The sequence below is a fragment of the Mytilus californianus genome, unplaced genomic scaffold, assembly GCF_021869535.1.
Source record: "Mytilus californianus isolate M0D057914Y unplaced genomic scaffold, xbMytCali1.0.p SCAF_55, whole genome shotgun sequence".
In the NCBI taxonomy this organism is placed as follows: Eukaryota; Metazoa; Mollusca; class Bivalvia; order Mytilida; family Mytilidae; genus Mytilus; species Mytilus californianus.
In genome coordinates this window covers 163-10,160 of record NW_026262707.1, presented here as the reverse complement: position 1 = coordinate 10,160, position 9,998 = coordinate 163, and the positions used below count along the sequence as shown (strand labels likewise).

General features: G+C 33.6%; 1 long non-coding RNA gene across 1 annotated transcript; it reads left to right on the top strand.

Moving 5' to 3' along the window:
• The first annotated feature begins 2,537 nt into the window (after positions 1-2,537).
• Positions 2,538-6,902, top strand: LOC127703907 (uncharacterized). Its single transcript, XR_007983122.1, has 2 exons — positions 2,538-2,751; positions 6,055-6,902. It is a non-coding gene; the product is annotated as an uncharacterized LOC127703907 (long non-coding RNA).
• Positions 6,903-9,998: the final 3,096 nt, after the last annotated feature.

The following is a 9,998-nucleotide window of genomic DNA, read 5'->3' as shown; positions in this document are numbered from 1 at the left end:
GTTTCTTCTGTTGGATTTCCATCACAATAATTATTGATTGCCCTGATCAACTGAAGCTCATTCTGGCGAACGACCTGAAAGGAATACAAAAAAACATACTGTTTAACAAACTTTCTTTGCAGGTAAAACACAAATTTTCTAAGGCACTGACCAAAAATAATTTGTAAAAGAGACATGGGGCTTTTCCACTAAACATTAAAAGCGTAAATAAATTTGGAATGTGTCCATGGGACACAGATGTTCCCCCCTTCTTTTTGCATAGCATATGAAGTTATAAAGTCAAAGTGAAAACTAACAATCACTTTTATCAAATATTTACTTTTAATTAATCTGAACCGTTCCATTAGTTTAAGTTCCAAAGTTGACCTACGTCTAAGTATAATTGTTCGGTTGTTCTCGTGTTGTTTTTAAAATTGCTTCAACTTTGGACTTTTTGGTGTCCCTTTCTTGAATATGTATCGATTTCTCTTTCTCACTGACACTGAGGTCAGACACACTTTTATATTCTTGAATAAATTGCCTTATTTTTCGAACACCGTTACTAATACTGTGTCTGAATCTCTAGTGGTTTCTTTAATGGAACCATTTCATGTTTCTATGTACAATTATTGAAAAAGTAAGTGGAAATTAATTGTGTTTGATTATTTCTAATGATATGTAAAACGATCAGGTTTCTTTATTGTTCTTGTTGATATTCGCCTCTGATTCTTGTTTAAACAGATAATATAAAAAAAGATGAAAACTGTTTACAATATTTTTTGAACTTCCTAGAAATAATTTTAAATGTGTCTTAATGTGGTTAATAAGTAGATATTCTGAAAGTACCCTTTCAAATCTTCTCTAAAAATTTACCTTTTGGTGTGGACCATCTATCAACTCTAATGTCGCGTCTACCCCCCTACCTACCTATTTAGGAAATTTCAATTTTGGCTCAGCTAAAAGTCGCCTCTGTATTCGGTCGTCTTTTCTGCCACACACAAGTTTGTCTCTTAACATGTCCTCTAATGTCATATTAAAATTACAATGTTCCGAAATATTCCTCAATTCGGCTACATACAAACTAATCGACTCGTTTGGATTTCTATCTCTAGTATTAAATTTATACCTCTGTACAGTTTCTGATGGCTTAAGATTTTGGTCATCCCTAAATAACTTTACCAGTTCATCAAACGTTTTTTTCTCCTGGTTTCTCTGGTGCACATACATTTCTCATCAGCTTATAAGTTTTCTTCCCACAAGCACTTAGTAGTATTGCTCGTTTCTTCTCGACATTGTCTATATTATTAGCTGTAAAATAGAATTCTAATCTTTCTGTGTACTGAATCCAGTCTTCAGAATGTTCATCAAATTCTTCTATTCTGTCGTAATTTGAAGGCATAACAACTGCTGCTGGTGCCTCATCACCCATTGTAAATGTTTATTAAATCCAATAAATATAAAAGTTTATCCTCGTCGCCAAAATATGTGGTATCTTAACTATACACACATAGAAAAACACAAAGTTCCTAAGCTATAATTTATTAATCCTAAACGGTCGAACTACAAAATAATAATTTCACACTTAATTACGTTTCCACATGTTAGCATCAATGTATATGTTTACAGATCATAAAGTCATAATGTTCAATTATCACAATAGAATAATCACATATTGACATATTTATAAGACAGATTTTTTTGTTTGATTTGTTCACACATCGTTGTCAATATAATGGAATTGTATGCTACTGTCATACAAAAAAATAAAATCACAAAATTACTGAACTCCGATGAAAATTCAAATCGGAAAGTCTCTAAACAAATGACAAAGTAGAAGGGCCGGTAATCGTTTCCAAGTTTGAACTGGTCCATGGATAGATTCCAATGCTCGTCCACACCTCGTAGCCCGAAAAGTCTACTGATGTGGAAATTTCAAAAAGTTATTGTCACTGACTTCCATCGTCAATCTAATTAACCCCCAAGGGTGACTGGGGAATAGAAGTATGGTCACCATTGGTCTTCTTCCGACCGGCAGTAAAACCATTGCTAAAGTGGGGCGTCCGTTTGGCTGTGCGGGATGTACAAATTTGCAGCCACGTCCGGTCAGAATGGGGACGTTAAATCCGATGTCTCGTGTAGAGAGAGTGCCACGCTCTTTGCACGTTAAGAACCCTTGCAACAACTCTTTGAGGGGTACGTAGGTGACCTGTTGCCAGGCTAAATTTCTGTCCCTATCCAATATACCCTCATTTCCCGTGGCAGTCTAAATTTCTCCGACCTTAATCCCGGACGCCCCCTTTACAGAACCTACCTATTGTATTTATTGTTAATTTATTCCCGTCCTGAATATGCATGAAATATTTGCCACTGGACGTTAAGCAACCAACAATCAATCAATCAATCAATCTAATTAAAATATAGATCTCAGATTTCGTTATACTACATACGAGGATCTAACAAGTACCCTTGATTGTGACCTTATATAACGTAATATTTGACCCCAGAAAGTATGTATATCGACCAATCAGAATGCTCCTTACAAACACAACCTAGGAAGATGTTGAAGATGGCGACGTAGAAATGGAAAAACAACAAAGAAAATGCATTAACTGAAATTTTGCCTTAGTACAAAGTGAAAGAATTGAAATTTCAGAAGAGACAAATTTTGGAAATCAGATTGCATGGTCAGGCTTCCAACATGCTTCAAACGGGCTATGGAAAGAGTTTACATACCAGATATCTGCTACCCGATAATCAAGTCTGCATTCAAAGGTAAATTCTCGAAAATAGAGTATTAAAGGTTGACATTTTTCTATCATTGGGCAACTTCTCGAGTGTTTATTAAAAAAATCTTTGTGGAGGATTCACAGTGTACTTTAAAAAAACATGTGGATCTCCTGTAGTTGGTGATCGCAATACTGGTATACCAGTATTGTCCACAATACTGGTATAAAAATTTTGTACCAGTATTGTAACTTTTTTTTTAAAAACAGCAATACTGGTACATTACTGATATACCAGTATTGTTGTTGTATTGCACTATACTTTAAGGTGTATAATGAAAAATGAATTTTAAGCAAAGTTAGATATTGAAGATCAAAGGGAGATTAAATGAACTCAAAAAGATTATAGAGGATAATTATGAAATCAATTAACAACCAGTTAAAAATAATTACTATACTTGTACAAATAAACAAAAGATTATTGTAATTAAATCATCTTGTTCAAACAACTGTTAATTATATAAATAATTGCTAATAATTTTATCATATTTCTATATTTTATTTAATTCAATTTAGATAAAATAAAATAAAAGCTTTATTATCTGAGTTATTATTTAATAAATTCAAGCAAATTATTACACTATAACACTGTAAATTCAGCATTTACATGTATGCCATCGTATATTTTTTACAGATATTTTAATACATGTATACTAAGATTCTAAGCATTTGTTTGTCTTTATTTTCTTATCAATCTTTCACAATAAACATGATAAAAGATATCAATCCATTAAACATAAAAAGTTGCTTAATAGGGGAACCTGATTATAATCAAATTAACTACTTTTACTAGTTTGTCTACATGAATGTTAAGAATAGTTAAAGCAGTTGATTCAGAACCATGGGCAATACAATTTGTAGCAGATATATCTACTGGTACAAATACTCAAATAATAATACTAGACAAGCACTCCTACAGTAAGAGAGCCGTACAGGTGCTTTCTAAACAAGCTTGTAATCTACATGTAGTAAGCGTAAGATTGATTGATTGATTGTTGGTTGCTTAACGTCCAGTGGCAAATATTTCATGCATATTCAGGACGAGAACAAGTTCACAATAAATACAATAGGTAGGTTCTGTAATAGATTAAGGGATTAAGGTCGGAGAAATTTAGACTGCCACGGGAAATGAGGGTATATTGGATAGGGACAGAAATTTAGCCTGGCAACAGGTCACCTACGGACCCCTCAAAGAGTTGTTGCAAGGGTTCTTAACGTGCAAAGAGCGTGGCACTCTCTTTACACGAGGCATCGGATTTAACGTCCCCATTCTGACCGGACGTGGCTGCAAATTTGTACATCCCGCACAGCCAAACGGACGCCCCACTTTAGCACGGGTTTTACTGCCGGTCGAAGGAAGACCAATGGTGACCATACTTCTATTCCCCAGTCACCCTTGGGGGGAGTAAGCGTAAGAGAAAGTCCACAGACTGAATACATAAATATCAATATAGGAAGTGGGGATTGCAGGAATGCCATCTGAAGAAGAAATAAACAATACCAATGCTGATGATACAGAAGCTATAACAGCATTAATGTCAATATAAAATCACTAAAAAATATCATTATGCATATATATGTGACACCTTTAATAAAAGATAATTTACCTATATGTATTGTTTATTTAAAAAAAAAAAACACAATACTGGTACAATACTGGAATACAATACTGGTACAAAATCATTTGTATTATATTAATTTTCTGCCAAGAAAGAAATTAATTGTTCACTATTCTTGGACTCGGCTACAGTGGGTCAGAATGGCAATTAGTGTTTCAGTGTTCATTAAATATAAGTTTAATGCTTTGTGAAAAAAATAACTTCATCCTGTTTATGTACATATAAAAAAGAAGATGTGGAATGATTTCCAATGAGACAACTCTCCACCAGAGACCAAATGACACAGAAATTAACAACTATAGGTCACCGTACAGCCTTCAACAATGAGCAAAGCCCATATCGCACAGTCAGCTATAAAAGGCCCCGAATGACAATGTAAAACAATCAAACGAGAAAAACTAACGGCCTAATTTAAGTACAAAAAAAAATGAACGAATAACAAGTATGTAACACATAAACAAACGACAACCACTGAATTACAGGCTCCTGACTTGGGACAGGCACATACATACAGAATGTGGCGGGGTTAAACATGTTAGCGGGATCCCAGCCCTCCCCCTAACCTGGGACAGTGGTGTAACAGTACAATATAAGAACGAACTATAAAAATCTGTTGAAAGAGGCAAAAAGTGTTACTTTAACCGTTCCAGAACAAATGGTAAAATTGCTGAATTTTTCGTTTCCATTCTCTAACTTTAGTTTGCCTCAACCAAATGTTATGAAACTTATACACAATACTTATTACCAAAAAAACTCAGATCAAGCACAAATTTGGGTAGCATCACTTTTACCGTTCTTCAGTTACGTCGTTTTATAACTTTATATGATCTGCAAGAGTGGGCATCATCTGTGTCCTATGGACACATTCACCATTTATTGTAGTCTTTTATACTCAAATATTTAGCTTTAACTACATGATTGAGTAACTTTGCAGAGGCGGATTTAGAGGGGGAGCTCAGGGGGCTCGGGCCCCCTTTTTTGGAAAAAAATTGGTTGTTTATATAGGGAATCACTGAAGCATGGCTGTACAGGCCCCCATTATGAAGAAAATTTCTGGGTCCGCCACTGCTTTGTTTTCATTTGTAACATTACTAGTATGCTAAACAAAAAGTAAAAAATGTGAAATGAAATGAAATACAAGTTTAAAGATTTGTGTACAGATTCCGATAATAAATACATGTACGTACAAATTTGATTAGGGAATCCACACCTCAAGGACTAATCCCAAAAAGGATTACTCAAGGGCCAGTGTTTTTATTTCCCCAAAAAATGTTCAAAGATAAGAAGATGTGGATCCTAGAAATGGATTCACAGTGTCAATTTATAAATTTACTTTTAGATAACCTACATGTATATCTGTAAGTAACATTTATTTAAGGACAATAAAACATTCTGTCATTAACCAGAGGAACAAATCAATTAAAATGTGTTTGAATAAACACTAGTATTAAGTAACAGGGTATGTACATGTAGGTAGGGAAACCCTAAACAAACATGCATGTACATTTTTTCTTCATCTTTAAGTCTGGAAAAGCTAGTAATAATTATTAAAGAAAATATTAAATGAGTTCCTATGAAACGGATGTTAAATAATCTTAAATAAGCTTTATAATGGAGTCAGCATTGTTTTGAAATCAGAATATTCCATAAATATATTTAATTTGATATTTCAGGAGCAGACATTCTTCCCTGGTGTATATAGCTTCATTGAAAGGAATCAGACACAGAAAGTTTGGGGAAATGAAATTGAGAGTCACTGTGAATAATTCACACACATGCTAGACATAAAGAAATGGCCAGACACAGGCTCAGCTATAGAATCTGTATCAACTGGAAGCAACAGCATTTTCATCAGAAAACTAAAAAGGATGTGAAAAACATGAAACATGCATTTGGAAATGTTCAGCCGCCAAACAAATAGATATGCCAGGAAATGCAAATTGTTTGCTAATATAAATGTCAATGATGTCTGTACAAAAGCAAAGATATAAAAGCCTTTTTTATTTATACATGTAACAGTCATATACAATACAGATTTAAGACCATCAGACAATCTTTAAATCTTTGGAAGCCACGGTACCTAGTCCATGACATTCCATATTTTCAACTCGTTATGAAGACATATTTGACCAATCTGGTTTCCAATAGAAGTTTAAAAATAAGTTCTACATGTTCATGACATGATGATCACCAGCAATGAAGGTGATATAGGATATAATATTCAAAGTAGAGAAGTATAAAGTGAATTTGAACCTCCCACCATAATAGCATTCTGCACATTTTGGATCACCTATGGATCAAGCTGTTGTACTTGTGAACTAAAAGATTATTGCTTGGTTGTTGTCAGGTACATTGTACATGTTGACAGTGCTATACGTTCATTAAATAAAATGCAGTACAGAACAGTTATATTTTAGTAATAGATAGACTTCTTCTGTCTTTATTTGAACGGATAAACCAGATAATTAAAAAAAAATTCTGACAACTATGTCTGTTCTGGAACTGAAGACTACCTTCACTTTTTGTATCTTCCTTGTTCATTTTCCTCCAGATAAATGTACCTTTTATTTACTGACTATCACCATGAGGCTGATAACATGTATAAGTAGGCTTAATTCCTCCAAGGTCTCTAGTTATGTCCTGTCTGTGACAAAAGTTTCAGAATACAAGACATGCAAGACATGAAATGCTAATCGGACAACAACATTTACTATTTATATGAAGTTTTATATTTCAGAGGGTAGCAATCATGGATTTGTCATACTTAAAATCATAATGTATAAGGAATCCTTATGTTTAGAAGTTTCTGTCAAGACATATGTCCATTGTCCTTATTCCATTTTCATTGTTCAGTGGTCCTTAAAAAACTACATGTGTAGTGATTTTATCAAGTGAATTTGTGGCATATTATAAGTAATACGATAACTATATTTGGTATACATGTATGGGATCAAAGGTTTACATGTGTTGTCAGACGGGGTTCAACTTGTCTCTCAATTTTTTGTCGAGCCCCGGGTTCTCACTAAGGCGAGTCCTGGACTCATCATACTCAGTCTGGACTCATCATTTTCAAAACGTGCGAGTCCCAAGATGCATGAAAATTGTAAAATGTTGTATCAACTGAGCACATACATGTATATCACCATTTTATCACAAAAGTTAAAAAATAATCTAAATTTTGTGTAATTAGGGATAGTGATGCGGCGGCGGTAACTCACTTCTTAAAAGCTTAATATTACAGAAGGTAGAAGATCTGGATGCTTCATACTTTGTATATAGATGCCTTATGATATGAAGTTTCCGTCTGTCATATGTCTATTGTCTCTGACCTCATTTTCATGGTTCAGTGACTACTTGAAAAAAAAGTTCAGATTTTTTGTAATGTTAATTTCTCTCTTATTATGAGTAATTGGATAACTATATTTGATATGTGCGTACCTTGCAAGGTCCTAATGCCTGTCAGACAGTTTTCATTTGACCTCGACCTCGTTTCATGGATCAAAGTATAAGGTTAAGTTTTCATGGTCAAGTCCATATCTCAGATATTATAAGCAATAGGTCTACTATATTTGGTGTACATGTATGTAATGATTGTAAGGTGTACATGTCCAGCTGGCAGGTGTCATCTGACCTTGACCTCATTTTCATGGTTCAGTGGTACTAGTTTAGTTTTTGTGTTTTTGGTCTGTTTTTCTAATACTGTATGCAGTAGGTCAACTATATTTGGTGTATGGAAATATTTTACAATGTACATATCAGTCTGGCAGGTTTTATTTGACCTTGACCTAATTTTCACGGTTCATTGCTCAATGTTAAGTTTTTGTGTTTTGGTCTGTTTCTCCTAAACTTTAAGCAATATGTCAACTATATTTGGTGTAAGGAATGATTGTAAGGTGTATGCATGTATGTCTGTCTGGTAGGTATCATCTGACCTTGACTTCATTTTCATGGTTCATTGGTCCATATGGAATTTCCATGGTTTGGTCTGTTTGTTTTATACTACAAGCAATAGGTCATCTATATTCTGTGTATGGAATGATTGTATTAAAGGTGTACATGTATTTCCGCCTTGGTTTATCTGACCTTGACCTCATTTTCTTGGATCACAAATGTTAATGTGATACTTGTAGTAAAACTTTATAAGTAGGACTATCAACATAAAATCAATGGTCAGTATAGTAGGCGAGACATTTCAGCGTGTGCAATCTTGTTTCAACTTATAAGTCTACAGATATCTAAATAAAAAAATAAGGTATATACATGTACATTAGGTAAAAATAAAATCAAACAATAGACGGTGTTCATGTGACCCCAACCTCATTTTACCCATCAGTGATTAAGGTTATTTTTTTGTGCAAATTAATATATATTGTGGTTAATTCCATTTCTCAGATCCTACACAATGTATATAAAGCAGTAGGTCAAAGTTTACATATGAACAAGAAGAGATACTATACATGAAACGTTTATGTATATGTTAATGATGATGATGATGATGGATAGCTGCTTACAGTCCAGTGGCAAATTAATATGCATATTGAGGACAAGAATATGTTTATGTGATGTGAATAATAACCCTGCTTTGTAATAGACCGACAGCAACTGAAATAGCAAAAAATAATTAAATGACATCTAGAATGAAACCTACATGTATATATAAGGCTTCAATAGAAGGAAAGGCAATTGTCTATGCAATATGTCAAACTCTAGTCTTTAATGTGTCTATAAAAGTAGTGAATAAATTCAGCAGAAATATCTTGTTCATTGTGTCTGTGATAATCATTCATGTACATGTACATCGCACCACTACATGTACAAAAATGTACCACATCTATTTTATATAGATCTGTCATATGCATTTAATACCATTTCTAAAAATTAAAAAAATTAAAAAAAAAACTATAGGCCATGCAACATGTACTACAAGTATACAACAGGGTTTATACTTGGTACAGGCACATGAAATGTGATTGAATTTAATGAAATAGTTTTTGTGTCACCTGAGACCATTGTTGCAAAATGTGACACTTAGGGATTACAATCAGCATAGTCGTGCAGAAGCATAAACTATTTGAATAAAGTTTGATATTTCAGAAGATAGATGACCTGGATGTTTTATACCTTGTACACAGATACATTTTTGTGTACCTTATATGTGTAGTCACTAAGTTTCTGTCCAACAAATGTCCATTGTCCTTGACCTAATTTTTATGGTTCAATGACTGCTTGATTAAAAATTATGTTTTTTTTTCTCATTTGAAATTTTCACTTTACAAATGTATTATGGTCAAGTCTGTATCTCAGATTCTATAAGCAATAGGTCAACTATGTTTGGTGTATAGAATAATTGTTAGATGTACATGTGCATTTTGGACTAGCAGTTTTCATCGAACCTTGACCTCTTTTTCATGGTTCAATCTTTAGTTGTTGTGGTTAAGTCTATTTCTCAAACTAGCAATTAGGTCTCTACATTTGGTGTATGGAATGATTTTAAGATGAACATGTCCGACACAGGCATTTTTTTCTGACCTTGACCTTTTTCATGATTTATTATTTATGATTTTGGTATATTTTCATGATTTTGCAGACACTTTGAAGCAATAGGGCCACTATATTC